Below are 25,539 nucleotides of genomic sequence, written 5' to 3' on the forward strand. Positions count from 1 at the left end.
CTATGAGGCCTGTCTCTGTCAGGCTCACTCAGCATTAATATACCTCTTTTTTTTCAGTCTTTTGGTTAATTGGTCTGTGCCAGGCAGCCACCCAGCACTCATGTCGATTCTTCTTCACTTTAATTTTAATATAAAAAAAAAAGTTTAAATTTGTTTACTAGTGTAATCTAATATAATTTTCTATCCGGCCTGTGTGTTTTGCTGACATACAGAGCCTACTGTGTTTACTTGCTGCCCTCCCTATTCTATGAGCCACAACTCATATGTGTTTAACCTTTTTTTAATTCCCCCCCCCCAAAAAAATAATTTCAATCATTTTTCTAGTGTAATCTAATAGTATTTTCTATCAGGCGTGTGTGTATCTGACTTACAGAGCCTACTGTTTTTAATAGCTGCCCTTCCAAGGCTATCAGCCACGACTCATATGTATGTGCTTAACCTTTTTCTTTAAATTGCCAAAAAAAAGTCTTTAAATCATTATGCTAGTGTAATCTAATTTTATTTTCTATCAGGCCTGTGTCTAACTGTCTATCTGACTTACACAGCATACTGTTGTTAATTGCTGCCCTACGTAGCAGCCAGCCAGTGCGACCACTCATAGAGTCATATGTGCATTGCACTTCTTAACATAATTTTAATATTAAAATCTAAAATTTTAAAATATTTTGCTAGTGTAATCTAACTTAATTTTCTATCAGGCCTGTGTTTTTGTCACTTACACAGCATACTGTGTTAAATTGCTGCCCTACCTACCATCCACGACTCATATCTGCCAGCCTGTGTGCCAGGCCCAACTAGCCAATTAGTGGCACCAATCACTTGAAAAATATTTACACCAATCATATTTGTTGTGACAGTATTCTTAATAATTAAAAATTAAATTTTTTGGTAATAGTTGTTGTGAATCCTCAGTTTGCTGGTGCCATTGAATAGCACTTTCCTCCTGCCTTGCAGCCTGCTGTGAGCCAGGCCCACCTAGCCAATTGTTGCCAGCAATCATATTTCTTGTAACAGTATTGCAAAAATTGTCAATCATCACTGTTTTGACTGTCAGTAATCAGTCTCCTAGTGTCCTTGAATTGCATCTACCTCCTGCCTGCCAGCCTTTTGTGTCAGGCCGTCTTGCCAACTATTTACACCAATCATAATTTTTGGTCACAGTATAGTTACTAATTATAATTAAAAAATTCTTGATTGTTGATGATCTTAATCCTCAGTTTGCTCGTGCCCTAGAATTGCACTTTTCTATTGCCTTCCATGCCTGTGTGCCAGGCCTACTTGAAAAATATTTACACCAATCATATTTGTTGTCACAGTATTCTTAGTAATTAAAAAATAAATTTTTTGTTAATAGTTGTTGTGAATCCTCAGTTTGCTGGTGCCATTGAATTGCACTTTCATCCTGCCTTGCAGCCTGCTGTGTGCCCGGCCCACCTAGCCAATTATTGCCAGCAATCATATTTCTTTTAACTATTGCAAAAATTGTCAATCATCACTGTTTTGACTGTCAGTAATCAGTCTCCTAGTGTCCTTGAATTGCATTTACCTCCTGCCTGCCAGCCTTTTGTGCCAGGCCATCTTGCCAACTATTTACACCAATCATAATTGTTGTCACAGTACAGTTACTAATTAAAATTAAAACATTCTTGAATGTTTATCTTAATCCTCAGTTTGCTTGTGCCCTAGAATTATACTTTTCTACTGCCTTCCAAGCCTGTGTGCCAGGCCTACTTGAACAATATTTACACCAATCATATTTGTTGTCACAGTATTCTTAATAATTAAAAATTTTAATTTTTGATAATAGTTGTTGTGAATCCTCAGTTTGCTGGTGCCATTGAATTGCACTTTCCTCCTGTCTTGCAGCCTGCTGTGTGCTAGGCCCACCTAGCCAATTATTGCCAGCAATCATATTTCTTTTAACAGTATTGCAAAAATTGTCAATCATCACTGTTTTGACTGTCAGTAATCAGTCTCCTAGTGTCCTTGAATTGCATCTACATCCTGCCTGCCAGCCTTTTGTGCCAGGCCGTCTTGCCAACTATTTACACCAATCATAATTGTTGTCACAGTATAGTTACTAATTAAAATTAAAAAAATTTGATTGTTGATCTTAATCCTCAGTTTGCTCGTGCCATTGAATTGCACTTTTCTACTGCCTGCCAGCCTGTGTGCCAGGCCCAACTATCCAATTAGTGCCAGCAATCATATTTATTTTAACAGTATTGCAAAATTTGTCAATCATCACTGTTGTGACTGTCAACCTGCAGTCTACTAGTGCCCTCCTTGAATTGCATTTTCCTCCTGCCTGCCTGCCTGTGTGCCAGTCCCAACTAGCCAATTAGTGCCACCAATCATATTTATTGTAACAGGATTGGAATTTCTCTTAATCATAACTGTTTTGACTGTGATTCTTCAGTCTCCTAGTGCCATTGAATTGCAGTTTCCTTTCTCCCAGCGTGTGTGCCAGACAGGCCCATTTGCCAACTAGTGCCAAACAATCATACTTGTTGTCACAGTACTTGTAATATTTAAAAAAACTAACAATTTGTGATTTTTAAAACATCTGTCTTTTTCGTTGTTGTCAGTCTCACAGCGTATACTGTGCCCATTTTCACAGTGCCACCACTCAATTGGTGTAATAGTATTGTTAGTATCCATTTTAAAAAAAATGACAGGCAGAGGCAGGCCACCCCGCAGGTTCCGTGGTCGTGGTGCTGTGATTCCTTTAGACCCTACAAATATGCACATTGTTCAGACGCCGGGTGCCAGGGGGGACACGAAAACTTCTGAGGAGGACCTAGTTGAATGGCTAACACAGGACACCCAATCTTCTTCAGCTTCCGCTGCTAGTCCTCCTAACCTTGACGCACCATCTACGTCCAGCTGTGCTTTGGGCAGGTCTCAAGTGACCAGTGCCACTCCCCCGCCTGTCGCCACCACCAACACTAGCACCACAGCCGCTTCACTTGATCTGTCACACGAGTTATTGACACATCATTTGGAAGAAATGAGTGATGCGCAACCATCATTGACAGAGGATGTAGATAATAGTGATCAGTCTCAGTCAGGCAGCATTACCAACATGGAGGTACGGTGTGATGATGATGATGTTGTACCCGCTGCTGCTTCCTTTCTTGATGTTTCAGATACAAGTGAAGCGGTTGATGATGATGTGTCGGTGGATGTCACGTGGGTGCCTGCTAGAAGAGAAGAAGAAGAGGGGGAAAGTTCAGATGGGGAGACAGAGAGGAGGAGGAGACGATTTGGAAGCATGGGGAGGTCGTCTCAAGGAGCTAGTGGCATAGTCAGACAGCATGCATTGTCACCAGGGGTCAGCCAGACAGCACGCCGACGCCCATCAACGCATGCTGTTGCCACCACCAGAATGCCGTCATCACAGGGCTCAGCAGTGTGGCATTTTTTGTGTGTATCTGCCTCTGACAACAGCGATGCCATTTGCAACCTGTGCCAAAAGAAACTGAGTCGTGGGAAGTCCAACAGCCACCTAGGTACAACTGCTTTGTGAAGGCACATGGTCTCCCATCACAAAGGCCGATGGGAAAGAACACATGAGTAGAAGCAGCACACAAAGTGAAAGCCGCCCTCCTCCTCCTGCTCCAGCATCTTCAGCCACGTCAACCAGTGCTGTCCTACTTGCCCCCTCTCAACCATCCTCCACTCAGTCTCTCTTACGTAGCAGTTCCTGGTCATCTGCCCACAGTCAGGTGTCTGTCAAGGACATGTTTGAGCGTAAGAAGCCAATTTCTCAAAGTCACCCCCTTGCCCGGCGTCTGACAGCTGGCTTGTCTGAACTCTTAGCCCGCCAGCTTTTACCATACAAGCTGGTGGAGTCTGATGCTTTCAAAAAATTTGTATCTATTGGGACACCGCAGTGGAAGGTACCTGGCAGAAATTTATTTTCACAAAAGGCAATCCCAAACTTGTACTCTGTTGTGAGAAAGGAAGTTATGGCATGTCTGGCACACAGCGTTGGGGCAAGGGTCCATATGACCACGGATAGCTGGTCTGCAAAGCATGGTCAGGGCAAGTATATCACCTACACTGCGCATTGGGTAAACCTGCTGACTTCTGACAAGCATGAAATGTGTGGCTCTGCAGAAGAGTTGGTGACACCGCCACGACTTGCAGGCAGGCCTGCTGCTACCTCCTCTACTCCTCCTACTCCATCCTCTTCCATAACCTCTTCCTCGGCTGAGTCCTCTTCAACTTCTGCGTCTTGCTCCACATCTATGGCACCCCCCAGCTCCCCAGGTACTATGCTACATCCCGGGTACGGCAGTGTCACGCCGTCTTGGGGTTGAATTGCCTGAAAGCGGAGAGTCACACCGCACCAGCACTCCTGACCGCCCTGAACGCACAGGTGGATCAGTGGCTGACTCCACACCATGTGTGTAATCTAATTGTACAACGATTTGTCCATAAGTACCCAGGCTTACAGGACGTCCTGAAGCAGGCCAGGAAGGTGTGTGGCCATTTCAGGCGTTCCTACACGGCCATGGTGCACTTGTCCGATATCCAGCATCGAAACAACCTGCCAGTGAGGCGCTTGATTTGCGACAGCCCGACACGGTGGAATTCAACACTCCTAATGTTTGACCGCCTGCTACAACAAGAAAAAGCTGTTAATGAGTATTTGTATGACCGGGGTGCTAGGCCAGCCTCTGGGGAGCTGGGGATATTTTTTCCAAATTACTGGACGCTCATGCGCAATGCCTGTAGGCTCATGCGTCCTTTTGAGGAGGTGACAAACCTTGTCAGACGCACCGAAGGCACCATCAGCGACATCATACCATTTGTTTTCTTCCTAGAGCGTGCCCTGCGAAGAGTGCTGGATCAAGCAGTAGATGAGCGTGAAGAGGAAGCGGGAGAGTTGTGGTGTCCATCACCACCAGAAACAGCCTTATCAGCATCACTTGCTGGACCTGCGGCAACGCAGGAAGAGGATTGTGAGGAAGAGGAGTCAGAGGAGGAATGTGGCTTTGAGGAGGAGGAGGAGGAGGAGGAGGAAGACCGAGCACAACAGGCATCCCAGGGTGCTCGTTGTTGTCACCTCTCTGGTACCCGTGGTGTTGTACGTGGCTGGGGGGAAGAAGATACCCTCAGTGAGATCAGTGAGGACGAGGAACGGGACATGATTAGCTCAGCATCCAACCTTGTTCAAATGGGTTCTTTCATGCTGTCGTGCCTGTTGAGGGACCCTTGTATAAAAAAAGCTGAAGGAGAATGACCTGTACTGGGTGTCCACGCTCCTCGACCCCCGGTATAAGCATAAAGTGCCTGAAATGTTACCAAATTCCCGCAAGTCGGAAAGGATGAAGCATTTTCATAATAAATTAAAAACTATGCTTTACACAGCGTATAAGGGTGATGTCGCAGCACCACGGGAATGTAACAGGGGAAGAGATGAAATTAATCCTCCTCCTCCCACGACCACGGCGGCAAGGACCGGGCGCTTTCCTGACGTCTTGTTGATGGAGGACATGCGTACCTTTTTAACTCCCATGCACCATCAGAGCCTTTCGGCATCCAGCCTTAGAGAAAGACTCAACCGACAGGTAGCAGACTACCTAGCTTTAACTGCGGATCTCGACACTCTCAGGAGCGATGGACCCCTTGACTACTGGGTGTGCAGGCTGGACTTGTGGCTTGAGCTATCCCAATTTGCAATGGAACTTCTGGCCTGCCCCGCTTCAAGTGTCCTGTCCGAAAGGACTTTCAGTGCAGCAGGAGGTTTTGTCACTGAGAAGAGAAGTCGCCTAGGTCAAAAAAGCCTTGACTATCTCACTTTTATAAAAATGAATGAGGGCTGGATCCCGAAGGGACTGACATTGGGCGATACATTTGAATAAAAAAGGCCTGATGATGAGATGAGCTGGCTTGGGCTACAACTGGTACACAGGCTGGCCTTTTTGGTTATAAAGCCGGAGGACTTGCTTGACTTATCCGCCAACAACTAGTGTTCAAGCCACAAGCTTTTAGGGCACTTTTTAAATGTTTTACAAACATCAATTTTTCTGGCCGCTGCTACAGCAGTTGCTACAACAATACCCAATTTTTTCAGTCTTTTGTACATTCCTAATTTTTCTGGCCTCTGCTGCAGCTCTGTGGGTACAAAACTCAAATAAAAAAAATAAGGCACATAACACTAGTGATTAAACTGTTACGAATTGTACAGCTTAGCATTAGCAAACTACTCATATCTGGTGGACCATTAAATTGAACGCAAAATGCCACAAATTTGAAGGAGGAGGACCGACCAAGCATCTTTATTCGTCTCTTGGTTGCTCTAAATTATCTCCGTGTTCAATCTATGCCATACCTGTACTCTATTGTGCAAAAGGGTGGCATATGTGGTGTTTCATGCTGTTGTGCCTGTTGCGGGTCGTGGCCCATGGTATAAAAAGGCTGAAGGAGAACGACCTGTAATGGGTGGCCCATCAAATTTTTAGAAAAATGTTCCTGGTTCCTCTCAATTATCTCTGGGTTTCTAAAATGGATGCCATACCTGTACTCGCTTGTGTAAAAGGATGGCATATGTGGTGGTGTTTCCTGCAGTAGTTTCTGTTGAGGGTGCTGGACCCTCTTATAAAAAAGCTGAAGGAGAACGACCTGGAGTGGGAGTCCAAGCATGGTTTTTGGGGCTATTTCACTTTTCAAAAAAATTATCTGTGGGTTTCTAAAATCAATGCCATACCAGTACTCTATTGTTCAAAAGGATGCCATATGTTCTCTTTCCTGCTGGTATTTTGTTTGAGGGTCCTGGACCCTCTTATAAAAAGGCCTAAGGAGAAAGAGGTTTACTGGGTGTCCACTCAATTTTTTTTTCTATTTCACATTTGACCAAAATTATCTCTGGGTCTGTAAAATCAATGCTGTACCTGTACTCTATTGTTCAAAAGGATGCCATACATCCTCTTTCCTGCTGGTCTTTTTTTTTTTTTGAGGGTCCTGGACAGAAAGAAGTGTACTGGGTGTCCATCGAATCATTTGTTTGATTCAAATTCCCAGTTGCAACAAATTATCTCCGGGTTTCTAAAATCAATGCCTTTCCTGTAATCTAATTTTCAAAAGGATGCCATATGTCCTCTTTCCTGCTGCTGGTTTTGTGGAGGGTCCTGGAGCCTCTGCTAAAAAAAGGCCTAAGGATAAATAAGTGTACTGGGTGTCTAATCAATCTTTTTTTAGAATTCACGGTTGCAACAAATTATCCCAGGGTTTCTAAAATCAATGCCTTTCCTGTAATCTATTAGTCACAAGGATGCCATATGTCCTCTTTCATGCTGTTGTTTCTGTTGAGGCTCCGGGAGCCTCTTATAAAAAGAACTAAGGATAAAGAAGTGTACTGGGTGTATAATCAAAGTTTTTTTAGATTTCACGGTTGCAACTAATGATTTCTGTGTTTCTAAAATCAATGCCTTTCCTGTAATCTAATTTTCAAAAGGATGACATATGTCCTCTTTCCTGCTGCTGGTTTTGTGGAGGGTCCTGGAGCCTCTGCTAAAAAAAGACCTAAGGATAAATAAGTGTACTGGGTGTCTAATCAATCTTTTTTTAGATTTCACGGTTGCAACAAATTATCCCAGGGTTTCTAAAATCAATGCCTTAACTGTAATCAATTGTTCACAAGGATGCAATATGTCCTCTTTCATGCTGTTGTTTCAGTTGAGGCTCCGGGAGCCTCTTATAAAAAGGCCTAAGGATAAAGAAGTGTGCTGGGTGTCCAATCAATGTTTTTTTTTTTTTATTTCACAGTTGCAAAAAAATTATCTATGGCTTTGTAAAATCTATGCCTTACCTGTCATCTATTGTTCAAAAGGATGCCATGTGTCCTCTTTCCTGCTGTTGTTTTTGTTGGGGGTCCGGAACACTATTCTAAAAAGGCCGAAGGAGAACGACCTGTACTGTACTTGGTGTCCAATCATGTTTTTGTTTTCAATTTCACGGTTCATAATAAATATCGCCGTGTAACTAAAATCAATGCCATACCTGTACTCTGTTGTTCAAAAGGATGGCATATGTGGTGTTTCATTCTGTTGTGGTTGTTGAGGGTTGTGGCCGTGGGACAGCGTATAAAACGGCTGAAGGAGAACAACCTGTACAGCCTTGCTCCTCTTTTTAGGCAGGCCAGCTCTTTGCATACATGCCCACAGACTCTGTAACGTATGCCTCTTTTAGGGAGAGGTGCAGCCATAATGCAGGGTCAAAACCTCTGCCTGCAACTGTTATACTCGATTTTGCGAAAGGAAGTAAGCTTACCATGGTTCCCTGCATGCACGTATTGTTGTTATATTTTGGTGAGGGTAATCATGATGGCCATGTAGACCACCACCACTGAGAGTCCTGGAAGTAACAGGGATGAGATGAAAGAGCTAAGAATAGTAGAACTTGAAACAACAGAGGTAGCCATGGGTGTTAGTGCAAGACCGCTTGGCTTTTTTTTGGCTTTGGGTGCGGCTATTCATGCAGGCCATATAGAGCTGCCACCATTTGGTGTCGTATCAGCTATTAAACTAATAAGAACAGTACTACCAAAATACAGCCAATGAAGGGCCTTATGAAGACTGAGCCAAGGTTGGATTGTAGTATTTGGTTAGGCTAATCATGATGGCCATGTAGACCACCACCGAGAGTCCTGGAAGTAACAGGGATGATGAGATGAAAGTGCTAAGAAAAGTACTACTTGAAACAACAGAGTTAGCCATGGGTGTTAATCCAAGACCGCTTGGATTTATTTTTATATTGGGTGTGGCTAATCATGCAGGCCATATAGAGCTGCCACCATTCGGTGTTGTATCAGCTATAAAAATAATAAGAACTATACTATCAAAATACAGCCAATGAAGGGCCTATGAAGACTGAACAAAGGTTGGATTGTAGTATTTTGTTCGGCTAATCATGATGGCCATGTAGACCACCCGTAACAGGGATGAAAGTGCTAAGAATAGTACTAATTGAAACAACCGAGTTAGCCATGGGTGTTAATCCAAGACCGCTTGGATTTATTTTTGTATTGGGTGCGGCTAATCATGCAGGCCATATAGAGCTGCCACCATTCGGTGTTGTATCAGCTATAAAAATAATAAAAACTGTACTATCAAAATACAGCCAATGAAGGGCCTATGAAGACTGAGCAAAGGTTGGATTGTAGTATTTTGTTCGGCTAATCATGATGGCCATGTAGACCACCCGTAACAGGGATGAAAGTGCTAAGAATAGTACTAATTGAAACAACCGAGTTAGCCATGGGTGTTAGTCTAAGACCACTCGGCTTTTTTTTGGGTTTGGGTGCAGCTAATCATGAAGGCCAGATAGACCTGCCACCATTTGGTGTTGTAACAGGTATTAAACTGCAAAGAACAGTACTACTTAACACAACCTACTTACCATGGGTCCCAGAGCATATGTTTGGTTATTATATTTTGTAAGGGTAATCATGCAGGCCATATAGACCTCCACCGATAGGGTGAGTATGAGTAACAGCTATTAAAATGCGAAGGACATTACTAATTAACACAACATAGTTACCATGGGTCGCAGACCAAGAGCAGATGTCTTATTATTATATTTTGTATGGGTAATCATCCAGGCCGTATAGACCTCACCAAATAGGGGGAGTTACAGAGATTAAAGTGCTAAGAATGGTAGTACTTAAAACACAACCTAGTTAAAATGGGTACCAGACCGCATGTCTTATTATTATATTTTTTCAGGGTAATCAGGCAGGCCATATAGAACACCCCCGATAGGGGGGGCGAACAGGGATTAAAGTGCTAAGAAAAGTACTAATTAACACAAGCTAGTTGGGTCCAAGAACGCATGTTTAATTATTAGACTTTATTAGGGTAATTATATATCTAACAAATCTATCTATTTCTCTTCTATTGATTCTATCTAACTATCAATCTATGTATATCTATCTATCCTATCTATCAATCTATCTTCTGTCCGGGATGTTTTGAGACAGCCACTTTGGGAATGTTAGTTGATTTAGGCCCATTATGGCTTAAAAGCAGACTCTGCATAAACTATGTAATTTTCCATGGGAGTTTTGCCAGGGATCCCCTTCCAGCATGCGACAGCCCAGGTGTTAGTACCCTTGAAACAACTTTTCCATCACTATTGTGGCCAGAAAGAGTCCTTGTAGGTTTTAAAGTTCGCCTGCCTATTGAATTCAATACCGGAAGTTCGAGTCCGCCGTTCGCGAACCGAAAATTTTAGGTTCGCGACATCACTATATATATATATATATATATATATATATATATATATTCATTTGAGTCCTTAACTACATGAAGATATTATTTCTTTTGCAAGATTCATTTCTTTCATGTAATTGGCAAGAGTCCATGAGCTAGTGACGTATGGAATATACAATCCTACCAGGAGGGGCAAAGTTTCCCAAACCTCAAAATGCCTATAAATATACCCCTCACCACACCCACAATTCAGTTTTGCAAACTTTCTACGTTGATATGCGCTTTTCAGGTTTTTTGAAGCCCATTTCCTCTCAGAGTACAGTGAATGTCAGAGAGATGTGGAAGGAGTATCACCTATTGAATACAATGCTTTTCCTCACGGGGATCTATTTAATAGGTTCTCTATCGGTCGTAGAGATTAATCTCCTACCTTCCTTTTCAGATCGATATACTCTCATATTCCATTACCTCTACTGATAACCGTTTCAGTACTGATTTGGCTATCTGCTATATGTGGATGGGTGTCTTCAGGTAAGTATGTTTTTATTACTTAAGACACTCTCAGCTATGGTTTGGCACTTTATGTATTTATATAAAGTTTTTAATATATGTATTGTACTTATTTTTGCCATGATTCAGGTTTCAGTATATTTCCTTTTGCAGACTATCAGTTTCATATCTGGGAAATGCATTTTTTATGGAAAATGTATTTCTTAGCTGGGGTGTAGTCTTTTTTTCAATTGACTGTCATTTTCAAATTCGTGGGCAGAATTAGGTTTGCGAGGGCGCAAAATGCTAAAGTTTATTGGTGCAAGATTTTTTTGGCGCGAAGTTACGTTCGTTGACGCAAATTCGTCATTTCCGGCATCTTAGTTGACGCCGGGTCCTTTCACAAGGTTGCGTCATCTATGATGCGAGTGTGTCGTTTCCGGATGTTTTTGGCGCCAAAAAAATATTTTTTCTGTTTGTTGTGCGTCATACTTGGCGCCAAATATTTTCATTATTTTAAGACCCCATTCTTTTTTTCCTCCTGACATTTTCTATGTCAGAGGGCTATGCTGTTTGCATTTTTTCTCATTCCTGAAACTGCCATATAAGGAAATTGATCATTTTGCTTTATATGTTGTTTTTTTCTCTTACATTTGCAAGATGTCTCAATATGATCCTGTCTCAGAAATCACTGTTGGAATCCTGTGGCCTGATAACAGTTCTACCAAAGCTAAGAGCATTTGTTGTAAACTTGTGGAGGTTATACCTCCAGCTGTGGTTTGTAATAGTTGTCATAAACTTTTATATGCAGAGAATGTATCCATCAGTAGTAATTCATTACCTGTTGCTGTTCCCTCAACATCTAATGCACAAGATATACCTGTAAATTTAAAATAATTTATTTCTGATTCTATTCAGAAGGCTTTGTCTGCCATTCCGCCTTCTAATAAACGTAAAAGGTCTTTTAAAACTTCTCATAAGGTTGATGAAATTTCAAATGACCGGCAAGATACTGAGTTATCCTTCTCTGATGAGGATCTATCTGATTCAGAAGATCCTGCCTCAGATATTGACACTGACAAATCCTCTTATTTATTTAAATTGGGGTATATTCATTCTTTGTTAAAAGAATTGTTGATTACATTGGATATGGAGGAAACTAGTCCTTTTGATATTAAAACTAGTAAACGTTTAAATTCTGTTTATAAACCTCCTGTGGTTATTTCAGAGGTTTTTCCAGTTCCTGATGCTATTTCTGATATGATTTCTAAGGAATGGAATAAGCCTGGTACTTCTTTTATTCCTTCTTCAAGGTTTAAAAAATTGTATCCTTTGCCAGCAGTTAGATTGGAGTTTTGGGAAAAGATCCCCAAGGTTGATGGGGCTATCTCTACTCTTGCTAAACGTACTACTATTCCTACGGAAGATAGTACTTCTTTTAAAGATCCTTTAGATAGGAAACTTGAATCTTATCTAAGGAAAGCTTATTTATATTCAGGTCATCTTCTTAGGCCTACAATTTTTTTGGCTGATGTTGCAGCTGCTTCAACTTTTTAGTTGGATACTTTAGCGCAACAAGTATCGGATCATGATTTGTCTAGCATTGTTAAGTTGATTCAACATGCTAATAATTTAATTTGTTATGTCATTTTTGATATTATCAAAATTGATGTTAGATATATGTCTTTAGCTATTTTAGCTAGAAGAGCTTTGTGGCTCAAATCTTGGAATGCTGATATGACTTCTAAGTCCAGATTGCTATCTCTTTCTTTCCAAGATAATAAATTATTTGGTTCTCAGTTGGATTCAATAATTTCAACTGTTACTGGGGGGAAAGGAGTTTTTTGCCTCAGCATAAAAAACCTAAGGGTAAATCTAAAGCTTCTAACCATTTTCGTTCCTTTTGACAAAATAAGGAACAGAAATCTAATCCTTCCCCCACGTAATCTGCTTTCAATTGGAAGCCGCCTTCAAATTGGAATAAATCCAAGCCATTTAGGAGATCAAAACAAGCCCCCAAGTCCGCATGAAGGTGCGGCCCTCATTCCAGCTCAGCTGGTAGGGGGCAGATTACATTTTTTCAAAGATGTTTGGATCAATTTGGTCCAAAATCATTGGATTCAGAGTATTGTCTCTCAGGGGTACAGAATAGGATTCAGAGTAAGACCGCCTGTGAAAAGATTTTTTACCTCACACATTCCGGTAAACCCAGTAAAGGCTCAGGCTTTCCTGAAGTGTGTTTCAGACCTGGAGTTATCAGGGGTAATCATGCCAGTTCCGTTTCAGGAACAGGGTCTGGGGTTTTATTCATATCTATTCATTGTCCCAAAGAAAGAAAATTCATTCAGACCAGTTTTGGATCTAAAGCTTTTGAATCGATATGTAAGAGTACCAACTTTCAAAATGATGACTATAAGGACTATTCTGCCTTTTGTTCAGCAAGGGCATTATATGTCCACAATAGACTTACAGGATGCATATCTTCATATTCCGATTCATCCAGATCACTATCAGTTCCTGAGATTCTCTTTTCTAGACAAGCATTACCAGTTTGTTGCTCTTCCTTTTGGCCTAGCGACAGCTCCAAGAATCTTTTCAAAGGTTCTCGGTGCCCTACTCTCTGTAATCAGAGAGGAGGGTATTGCGGTATTTCCTTATTTGGACGATATCTTGGTACTCGCTCAGTCTTTACGTTCTGCAGAATCTCACACGAATCAACTAGTGTTTCTTCGAAGACATGGTTGGAGGATCAATTTACCAAAAAGTTATTTGATTCCTCAGACAAGGGTAACCTTTTTAGGTTTCCAGATAGATTCAGTGTCCATGACTTTGTCTCTAACAGACAAGAGATGTTTGAAATTGGTTGCAGCCTGTCGGAACCTTCAGTCTCAGTCATTCCCTTCAGTAGCTATATGCATGGAACTTTGTATGCTGAACCAATGGTGCAGGGATTATACAAGGATATCACAATTAATATCCTTAAATCCTAATGTTCGATTTTCTCTGACTTGGTGGTTAGATCACCATTGTATAATTTTAGGGGCCTTTTTCGTCCGTCCAACCTGGACTGTGATCACAACAGATGCGAGTCTTTCAGGTTGGGGATCTCTGACAGCACAAAGGGTTTGGAAATCTCAAGAGGCGAGCTTACCAATCAATATTTTGGAACTCCGTGCGATTCTCAGGGCTCTTCAGTTTTGGCCTCTGTTGAAGAGAGAACCGTTCATTTGTTTTCAGACAGGCAATATCACAACTGTGGCATATGTCAATCATCAGGGTGGGACTTACAGTCTTCAAGCTATGAAAGAAGTATGTCGGATACTTGTTTGGGCGGAATCCAGCTCCTGTCTAATTTCTGCGGTTCATATCCCAGGTATAGACAATTGGGAAGCGGATTACCTCAGTCGTCAGACTTTACATCCGGGAGAATGGTCTCTCCATCCAGATGTGTTTTCTCAAATTGTTCAGATGTGGGGACTTCCAGAAATAGATCTGATGGCATCTCATCTAAACAAAAAACTTCCCAGGTACCTGTCCAGGTCCAGGGATCCTCAGGCGGAAGTGGTGGATGCATTGACACTTCCTTGGTGTTATCAACCTGCTTGAGTGATCTCCAAAATCATCATGGAGCAATCGTTTGTGCTGCTGGTAGCTCCAGCATGGCCTCACAGGTTTTGGTATGTGGATCTTGTTTGGATGTCCAGTTGCCAATCTTGGCCACTTACTCTCAGGCCATACCTTCTATCTCATGGTGCATTTTTCAATCAGGAGCTCAAATCATTAAATTTGAATGTATGGAAATTGAACGCTTAGTGCTTAGTCATAGAGATTTCTCTGACTCGGTGATTAATACTATGTTGCAGGCTCGTAAATCTGTTTCTAGAAAGATTTTTTATCCAGTTTGGTAGACTGTTCTGAAATGGAGTGTGCAAAGCGCCTGGAGAGGCAGAGGTTAAGAGTGACTTTAAAAGCTCAAAGGCAAATGAATGATGGGTGTAAATGGATACTTGATAAAAGTTTATTTATTCAGTTGATATACTATTAATATACTGATTGCAATAGGAAACTATGCAATAAAAAATTAAGCAATAAAAGTATGAACGATATAAAAATGTAAAAACAATGTTGAACAGCGGTGAAAACAATGACAACAGTGTTAATGTTGATCATGGATCCATGATGTCTGGACAGAGTCTGAAGGGTGTGATGTGAAATTCAATAAAGAATGTTAAATGCTATACTTGTGTATTGGAAATGTCAATATACACAACCGTGTATGATGTTAACCGTTTGAGAAAGAACATTAAATAATAGTACAGCAATACAAATTATACATCAGTGCAAAGATGAGTTGCAAGCATGCTCGTGCAAACAACCTAATACAAATGGGTGCAATATGCAAACACTTGAAAACAAAACAGACAAATATCCACGTGAATAAATGCGTGAAAAATGAAAAAAAAAATGGAAAAAAAAGAGAAAAAATTGGGAATTGAAAAATTAAAAAATCCAAAGATGAAAAAAGAGGGAAAAAATCTACAAAGATGAAAAAAGACAGTGAAAAAATCTAAAAAATGTCAATAATCTTCTTAAAGTTTCAGTGCAATGTTGCTCAAACTAAATAGTGAATCCAAAGTGTCAATAAAAAAAACCAACTTGTGTATTTGATAGTAGTTGTCCTGAGATGAAATCCTGAGTTTATCTTTGAATCTTCTTATCCAATTCTTTAAACATCCCTATAAAAAGTAATGCAATAGTGTAGAGTGTACAAAAATTGAACTTATAAAGAAATTATACTTACCAGCTGGGTCAACGCGTTTCGGCCCTAAGTCAGGCCTTTATCAAGACTGGTTTGTTTGTTGTCGCTGGTGCTTATAAATACTATTTGAACCTGGGTCTTGTGACTCCTGAACCGAATGTGTATAACCGGAAGTAGTGAATTTCTTTAATACTTGTTCTTGTTTCTAAGAAGATTATTGACATTTATTAGATTTTTTCACTCTCTTTTTTCATCTTTGTAGATTTTTTCACTCTATTTTCATCTTTGGGTTTTTAATTTTTCAATTCCCAATGTTTTCTCATTTTTAATTTTTTTTCATTTTTTTTTTCATTTTTCACGCTTTTATTCACGTGGATATTTGTCTGTTTTGTTTTCAAGTGTTTACATATTGCACCCCATTTGTATTAGGTTGTTTGCACGAGCGTGCTTGCAACTCATCTTTGCACTGATGTATCATTTGTATTGCTGTACTATTATTTAATGTTCTTTCTCAAACGGTTCACATCATACACAGTTGTGTATATTGACATTTCCACTACACAAGTATAGCATTTAACATTCTTTATTGAATTTCACATCACACCCTTCAGACTCTGTCCAGACATCATGGATCCATGATCAATTTTAACACTGTTGTCATTGTTTTCACTGCTGTTCAACATTGTTTTTACATTTTTATATCGTTCATACTTTTATTGCTCAATTTTTAGCGCGTAATTTTTTATTGCTTAGTTTTATTACATAGTTTCCTATTGCAATCAGTATATTAATAGTATATCAACTGAATAAATAGACTTTTATCAAGTATCCATTTACACCCATCATTCATTTACCTTTGAACTTTTAAAGTCACTCTTAACCTCTGCCTCTCCAGGCGCTTTGCACACTCCATTTCTGATCACATTTATTTGGCCAGCTAGGGGGCCTTTGTGCACAGCTAGAGGTTTTCATCTGGGCGCTTGGGCACTTTTCCTTTTTTCAAATTTATGGTGTTCTTCTCATAAATTCTCTTGGCATTCTTTTAGAATTCCTAGAATTTAACAGTTTCTTCAGGATGGTTTGGATAAAGGTTTGTCTGCAAGTTCCTAGAAAGGACAAATCTCTGCTCTTTCTGTTTTATTTCACAAAAAGATTGCTAAACTTCCTGATATTTATTGTTTTGTGCAGGCTTTGGTTCGTATCAAGCCTGTCATTAGATCAATCTCTCCTCCTTGGAGTCTTAATTTAGTTTTGAAGGCTTTACAGGCTCCTCCGTTCGAGCCTATGCATTCTTTGGACATTAAACTACTTTCTTGGAAAGTGTTGTTTTGGCCATCTCTTCTGCTAGAAGAGTTTCTGAATTATCCGCTCCCTCTTGTGAATCTCCTTTTCTGATTTTTCATTAGGATAAGGCGGTTTTGCGGACTTCATTCAAATTTTTACCTAAGGTTGTGAATTCTAACAACATTAATAGAGGAATTGTTGTTCCTTCCTTGTGTCCTAATCCTAAGAATTCTTTGGAGAGATCCTTAGATTCTTTGGATGTGGTAAGAGCTTTGAAATATTATGTTGAAGCTGCTAAAGATTTCAGGAAGACTTCTAGTCTATTTGTTATATTTTCTGGTTCTATGAAAGGTCAGAAGGATTCTGCTGTTTCCTTATCTTCGTGGTTAAAGCTTTTGATTCATCAAGCTTATTTGGAGTTGGGTCAAGCCCCGCCTCAGAGAATTACAGCTCATTCTACTAGATCAGTCTCCACTTCGTGGGCTTTTAAGAATGAAGGTTCATTTGATCAGATTTGCAAACATTTACTAAATTCTACCGTTTTGATGTATTTGCTTCTTCTGAAGCAGTTTTTGGTAGACAAGTTCTTCAGGCAGCTGTTTCGGTTTGATTCTTCTGCTTATGTTTTAAGTTTTTCTTTTCATTTATGAGAATAAACTTATATTTTGGGTTGTGGATTAATTTTTTTCAGAAAAAATGGCTGTTTTAATTTTTATCCCTCCCTCTCTATTGACTCTTGCGTGGAGTTCCACATCTTGGGTATTGCTATCCCATATGTCACTAGCTCATGGACTCTTGCCAATTACATGAAAGAAAACATAATTTATTTATGTACTTACCTGATAAATTCATTTCTCCAACATTGGTGTGTCCGGTCCACGGCGTCATCCTTACTTGTGGGATATTCTCTTCCCCAACAGGAAATGGCAAAGAGTCCCAGCAAAGCTGGTCACATGATCCCTCCTAGGCTCCGCCCACCTCAGTCATTCTCTTTGCCGTTGCACAGGCAACATCTCCACGGAGATGGTTAAGAGTTTTTTGGTGTTTAAATGTAGTTTTTATTCTTCTATCAAGTGTTTGTTATTTTAAAATAGTGCTGGTATGTACTATTTACTCTGAAACAGAAAAAGGATGAAGATTTCTGTTTGTAAGAGGAAGATGATTTTAGCAGACAGTAACTAAAATCGATTGCTGTTTCCACACAGGACTGTTGAGATGAAGTAACTTCAGTTGGGGGAAACAGTTAGCAGACCTTTCTGCTTAAGGTATGACTAGCCATATTTCTAACAAGACCATGTAATGCTGGAAGGCTGTCATTTCCCCTCATGGGGACCGGTAAGCCATTTTCTTAGTTAAACATAAAAGAATAAAGGGCTTCAAAAAGGGCTTAAAAACTGGTAGACATTTTTCTGGGCTAAAACGATTGCTTTACTAGGCATATTATGCAGATTCTAACTAATAATTGTTATTATAATCTTGGGGAACGTTTAGAAAAACGGCAGGCACTGTGTTGGACACCTTTTTCAGATGGGGGCCTTTTCTAGTTATAGACAGAGCCTCATTTTCGCCATTAATGCGCAGTTGTTTTTGAAGAGCAAGGCATGCAGATGCATGTGTGAGGAGCTAAGAATCACTGAAAAAGCTTATAGAAGGCGTCATTTGGTATCGTATTCCCCTCTGGGCTTGGTTGGGTCTCAGCAAAGCATATAGCTGGGTGTGGTATTCTGAGTTTCGTATTTAAGTAAACAAGTATTTGCACATTGATTATAAAGGTTAGCTCTAAAATTAGAGCTTGTTGCTCTTTTTTGTAGTAATCAGAAAACAACTTCTATGTAGCCTGATTAAACAATATGAGACATTTAATATATGATGAATTTGTATATTAACTACTGACTTAAGTGTTAATAAATATAAGGAATATTTAATATAATATATATCTTATGTTCAAGATATATATATATATAACCGGAGGCCACAGATGAAAAAGAAATACTGACAAGCTCAGAATCTGAATTGGTAGAAACAAATGATTCTTCTTACTTCACGCAATCACACACAGCCTAAAATATTTACAAGTTCAGACATTCCACAGACATACAATGTTTGTTCATATTGGATGTTGCAGGTAATAGGAGATGCCCAATAATTCAGTATGGTAACAAAAACAAGCAGGTAAGAAGTTTAAAGGCTTTAGCATTGTTCGTATACGTTACCACCTTGAGGACCGTGATATTTCTGTTACCGCATTGGAAGATCCGTGTTTGGAGAGGCAGCGTGTGTGAATGCGGCTTACTTCCGGGTAGCGGTGAAAAAGTAGATCCGGCCGTTGAATGATCCAAAGTCGGTAATGACAAAGTAATGATTTGAGCATAAGAGATTCAAGACGCAGCTAGAGTAAACAAAGTAAACCACCTTGCACAGGATACAAGCAATAGGAGACCTGAGATAAGGAAAGCTACACCAGAGTAGCTAAGACTTCAATAATCAGGCAGTAAATGAGTGTTACAGGTAGTCCTTATATAGGGTGGAGACCAAATAGGAGGGGTTATAGTTAAAGGTATACCACATCTCCCCCCCTTCAAGGAAGCACCCCAGGGGTTTCCAAACTAGGTTTCTCAGGATAGCGGCGATGAAAATTTCGTAGAAGACGGGGAGTGCGAAGATCAGAATGAAGCTGCCAAGAGTTATCCTCCGAACCATAACCTTTCCATTTTACAAGATACTCTAACCTCTTCCTATGGATCCTAGAATCCAATACAGCTTCAACTTCATACTCCTCTCGATCATCAACGAGTATTGGAGGTGGTCGAGACAAGGAGAGAGACTGAGGTGGAGGAAGATATGGCTTTAACAGAGAGACATGAAAAGAGGGGTGAATCTTAAAATCCTGGGGAAGCTCTAATCTCACAGCATTGAGGTTGATTATTTTAGAAATCTTAAAAGGACCCAAATATTGATTTGCTAACTTTTTGCTAGGAACTGACAGTTTGAGATTCTTTGTCGAGAGTAGTACCAAATCTCCAATCTGATAAGCCGGGCTAGCAGTGTGATGGGTATCATATAACCTTTTTTGATAATCTTTAGCTTCCGAAAGATGTTTTTTCAGGATGTTAAGTCTTTCTTGTAGGGTAGTTGCGAAATCCAATGCTGAGGGAGAGTTCACTTGTTGAGAGGACAATGAAATAGTAGTAGGATGATATCCATAAGTAACGAAGAATGGGGATAGTTTAGTAGATGTAGAAGTAGTATTGTTATAACAGAATTCAGCCAAAGGTAAATAGGATGACCAGTCATCCTGCAGATAAGATATATAACAACGAAGATATTGCTCAAGGGTTTGGTTGAGTCGTTCTGTAAGGCCATTTGTCTGAGGGTGAAAAGCAGTCGAGTATCTAGAATCAATTTTGATTAACTTACATAGGGATCTCCAAAAATTAGAGGTAAACTGTGTACCACGATCAGTTATTATAACTTTGGGCAGTCCATGTAAGCGAACTATGTTGTCTAGGAAAACGTGAGCTGTAGTGAAAGCTGTAGGGAGACCTTTTAGGGGAATGTAATGAGTCAGTCTTGTTAAATGATCAATGACAACTAAAATAGTATTATAATGGTGGGATTCAGGTAACTCGACAATAAAGTCCATTGATATGGTACTCCAGGGTTTGTCAGGAATAGGCAGAGGAGATAAAAGACCTGATGGTCTTTTGTGTGTTAACTTGTTTCTGGCACAGGTATCACAATGTTTTACATAGTTTGTAATATAGGTATCCATGAGTGGCCACCAATAATTTCTCCTGGTTAGGTCTATAGTTTTAGAAATACCTGGATGGCCTGCTAGTGTCCCGTCATGGGTTTGTTTAAGAATAGAAGATCTAATTTGTTTGGGGATATATAGTTTAGAATTATGATAGAAAAGACCCGTCTTGGAATCTTTTTGACAGTCTATTCCATGTGGTGGTTCATGTTTTAATTCTTTTAAGATCTCCTCTTCTAAAGGTGTTAATAAACCTATAATTTTTTCTTTTGGAATGATTTGGTAAATTTGATTATGAGTGTCTTGTTCATGTAATCTAGAGAGGGCATCGGCTTTGGTATTTAAATGTCCTGGTCTGTAGGTTAAGAGAAAATCGAAACGATCAAAAAATATAGACCATCTTGCTTGTCTTGCAGACAAGGTCTTACTTGTTTTTAGAAATTCAAGATTTTTATGGTCAGTATAAATCTTAAAAGGTAGCTTAGAACCTTCTAATAAATGTCTCCAATGATCTAGAGCACGTTTTATAGCTAGAAGTTCTTTATCTCCTATGCTATAGTTTTTCTCAGCACTAGTTAACATTTTTGAATAGAAAGCAATAGGATGAATCTCAGTCTTGTTCTTATCTTGTTGTGATAAAACTGCACCGATACCTGAGTCGGATGCATCTACTTCAAGGATAAATTCTGAATCAAAATCTGGCATAACTAGAATGGGAGCTGTAGTAAAATTTTCTTTCAATTTATTAAAGGCAAGACTAGCGGATTCGGTCCACTTAAATCTTTGTTTTTCACTAGTGAGTGTTGTTAATGGTTTAACGATTGAAGAGAAATTTTTTATAAACTTCCTATAAAAATTCGCAAAACCAATGAATCGTTGTACAGATTTTGTGGAAGTAGGAGTAGGCCAATTTAGAATTGCTGATACCTTCTCCGGATCCATTTGAATTTTGTTGGGACTGATGATGTAACCCAAGAATTTTATTTCTGTGACATGAAAGGAACATTTTTCCAGTTTAGCATATAGTTTGTGTTCTTTTAAACGAGTTAATACCCAGCGTACATGTTTTTCATGCTCTTGAGGTGTTCTAGAATAAATTAATATGTCGTCAAGGTATATTATGACACAAACGTCTATCAGATCACGAAAGATCTCATTTATAAAAAACTGAAAAGTTGCCGGAGCATTACTCAGACCAAAAGGCATTACATTATATTGGAAAAGGCCATATCTGGTCCTAAATGCCGTTTTCCATTCGTGACCTTCTTTAATTCTAATCAAATTATAAGCTCCCTTTAAATCTAATTTGGTGTAAATAGTTGCACCAGTTAGACGTTCCAAAAGTTCAGGTATTAAAGGTAACGGGTATCTGTTTTTTATTGTGATGTTATTTAATGCTCTATAATCAATAATAGGTCTTATGGTACCATCCTTGTTTCTTACTAAAAACATACCTGCAGCTGCAGGGGATGTGGAGTGTGAAATAAATCCCTTACGTAAATTTTCGTCTAAGTAGTTTCTTATATACTGGAGTTCCTCTTGAGAGAGGGGATAGATCTTACCATGAGGGATTTTGGAACCAGGTATTATATCGATAGGACAGTCAAACTCCCTATGAGGTGGAAGGTTTTCTGCCTCTTTTAAATTAAATACATCTGCCAAATCCTGATAACACGAGGGTAAACCAATATCAAGTGACGCTATGGTTTGATGTGGATAACAAGTTTGGGAACAAAAAGCAGAATCTAATGTTACCTTATTTGAAACCCAATTTATGTGAGGGTTGTGTTTCTTCAACCAAGGATAGCCTAGGATGAGAGTATGCTGATGTATGGTTATGAGATCAAAAGATAAATATTCAGTGTGTCCCTGCAATGATGTTACAAGCAGGGGAATAGTATGATGTGTAATAGGTCCTTGTTCTATTAATGAACCATCTATCAGCTTAATAGATACAGGATTTTGTTTACAAATAGTAGGTATTCGATTTTTATTTACATAAGTGGAATCAATGTAATTTCCGGATGCTCCTGAATCAATTAATGCCTTGGTTTGGATATTTTTCTGGTCCCACTGTAAAGAAATAGACAAAGTCATGTGTGTATCATTAGCTATGCTGTAAATAAAGTCACTGGTTTTTTCCTTACCATTCTTTTGTTTTTTCAACAAAGGACAAGTAGATACTACATGTTCTTTTTGAGCACAATATAAACAGAGATTTTCCAACCTCCTTCTAATTTTTTCCTCTGGTGGCAGAGGTCCTCTAAGTACACCAATCTCCATAGGGGTAGCACTGCCATGAGCTTTGTCATGACTTGTTGTGACTTGGTAAGGTCTTCTATATGAGGTATCATTAGAGGCCTTTTCTGCCCTCCTTTCTCTCAAACGACGATCTAAAGATGTACTTAATTTAATAAGACCATCAAGGGTATCTGGGATCTCAAGACGTGAAAGTTCATCTTTGAGTGTTTCAGATAAACCTAAACGATATTGATTTTTCAAACTGATTTCATTCCACTGAGAGTCCTCTGCCCACATCTGAAACTCAGTGGTATAATCCTCCACATTTCTCTTACCTTGTTTTAAAGACCTCAATCTCATTTCAGCATTTATTTGAGAATTTGAGTCTTGATATAGACTAGTTAAAGCAGAAAAAAAATCTTGTAATGAATCCAGGATATTGTTATTGTTTTCAAAAAACCTATTAGCCCAAGTCCTGGGTTCACCTTGTAGGAAGGATATTGTGGTACAAACTTTAATCCGCTCAGTATGATAAGTCTTAGGTCTAAGAGAAAATAATAAATTACAGGCATTCTTAAATACCCTGAACTCAGAACGTTTCCCTGAAAAAGGTTGTGGATAATTAATATGAGGTTCAGGTGGGTCATGAGGCTTTTGTGTAACATAATCTTTAACTATAGTTTTCAGTGCAGCATTTTCAGTCTGCACTTCAGTCACAGCTCTTGCTAAATAATCAAGTTTAAGGTAAACATTATTAAACTCCTTTTTTATTTCATTAGGATCCATAATGTTTAATTAATTCAAAATTCGGTTTTTTTTTTTTTTTTTTTTTTTTTTTTTGGGCCTGATTATTATGTGGTATTCTGAGTTTCGTATTTAAGTAAACAAGTATTTGCACATTGATTATAAAGGTTAGCTCTAAAATTAGAGCTTGTTGCTCTTTTTTGTAGTAATCAGAAAACAACTTCTATGTAGCCTGATTAAACAATATGAGACATTTAATATATGATGAATTTGTATATTAACTACTGACTTAAGTGTTAATAAATATAAGGAATATTTAATATAATATATATCTTATGTTCAAGATATATATATATATAACCGGAGGCCACAGATGAAAAAGAAATACTGACAAGCTCAGAATCTGAATTGGTAGAAACAAATGATTCTTCTTACTTCACGCAATCACACACAGCCTAAAATATTTACAAGTTCAGACATTCCACAGACATACAATGTTTGTTCATATTGGATGTTGCAGGTAATAGGAGATGCCCAATAATTCAGTATGGTAACAAAAACAAGCAGGTAAGAAGTTTAAAGGCTTTAGCATTGTTCGTATACGTTACCACCTTGAGGACCGTGATATTTCTGTTACCGCATTGGAAGATCCGTGTTTGGAGAGGCAGCGTGTGTGAATGCGGCTTACTTCCGGGTAGCGGTGAAAAAGTAGATCCGGCCGTTGAATGATCCAAAGTCGGTAATGACAAAGTAATGATTTGAGCATAAGAGATTCAAGACGCAGCTAGAGTAAACAAAGTAAACCACCTTGCACAGGATACAAGCAATAGGAGACCTGAGATAAGGAAAGCTACACCAGAGTAGCTAAGACTTCAATAATCAGGCAGTAAATGAGTGTTACAGGTAGTCCTTATATAGGGTGGAGACCAAATAGGAGGGGTTATAGTTAAAGGTATACCACACTGGGACTGTATAGGGGTTAAATGTAAAAACGGCTCCGGTTCCGTTATTTTAAGGGTTAAAGCTCTGAAATTTGGTAATTTTTGAACAATTCCTTCATACTTTTTCACATATTCAGTAATAAAGTGTTTTCAGTTTGAAATTTAAAGAAACAGTAACGGTTTTATTTTAAAACGTTTTTTGTGCTTGATTGACAAGTTTAAGCCTGTTTAACATGTCTGTACCATCAGATAAGCTATGTTCTATATGTATGAAAGCCAATGTGTCTCCCCATTTAAATTTATGTGATAAGTGTGCCATAGTGTCCAAACAAAGTAAGGACAGTAATGCCACAGATGATGATATTGCCCAAGATGATTCCTCAAATGAGGGGAGTAAACATGATACTACATCATCCCCTAATGTGTCTACACCAGTTTTGCCCACACAGGAGGCCCCTAGTACATCTAGTGCGCCAATACTTATTACCATGCAACAATTAACGGCTGTAATGGATAACTCCATAGCAAATCTTTTATCCAAAATGCCTACTTATCAGAGAAAGCGCGATTGCTCTGTTTTAAACACTGAAGAGCAGGAGGGCGCTGATGATATTTGTTCTGACATACCCTCACACCAATCTCAAGGGGCCATGAGGGAGGTTTTGTCTGATGGAGAAATCTCAGATTCAGGAAAAATTTCTCATCAAGCTGAAACTGATGTTGTGACATTTAAATTTAAATTAGAACATCTCCGCGCACTGCTTAAGGAGGTGTTATCTACTCTGGATGATTGTGACAATTTGGTAATTCCAGAGAAATTATGTAAGATGGACGAGTTCCTAGAGGTTCCGGTGACCCCCGACGCTTTTCCTATACCCAAGCGGGTGGCGGACATAGTAAATAAAGAGTGGGAAAGGCCCGGCATACCTTTTGTCCCCCCCCCTATATTTAAGAAATTATTTCCTATAGTCGACCCCAGAAAGGACTTATGGCAGACAGTCCCCAAGGTCGAGGGGGCGGTTTCTACTCTAAACAAACGCACTACTATTCCTATCGAAGACAGTTGTGCTTTTAAAGATCCTATGGATAAAAAATTAGAGGGTTTGC

The sequence above is a fragment of the Bombina bombina genome, chromosome 2 (assembly GCF_027579735.1).
Source record: "Bombina bombina isolate aBomBom1 chromosome 2, aBomBom1.pri, whole genome shotgun sequence".
Taxonomy (NCBI): Eukaryota; Metazoa; Chordata; class Amphibia; order Anura; family Bombinatoridae; genus Bombina; species Bombina bombina.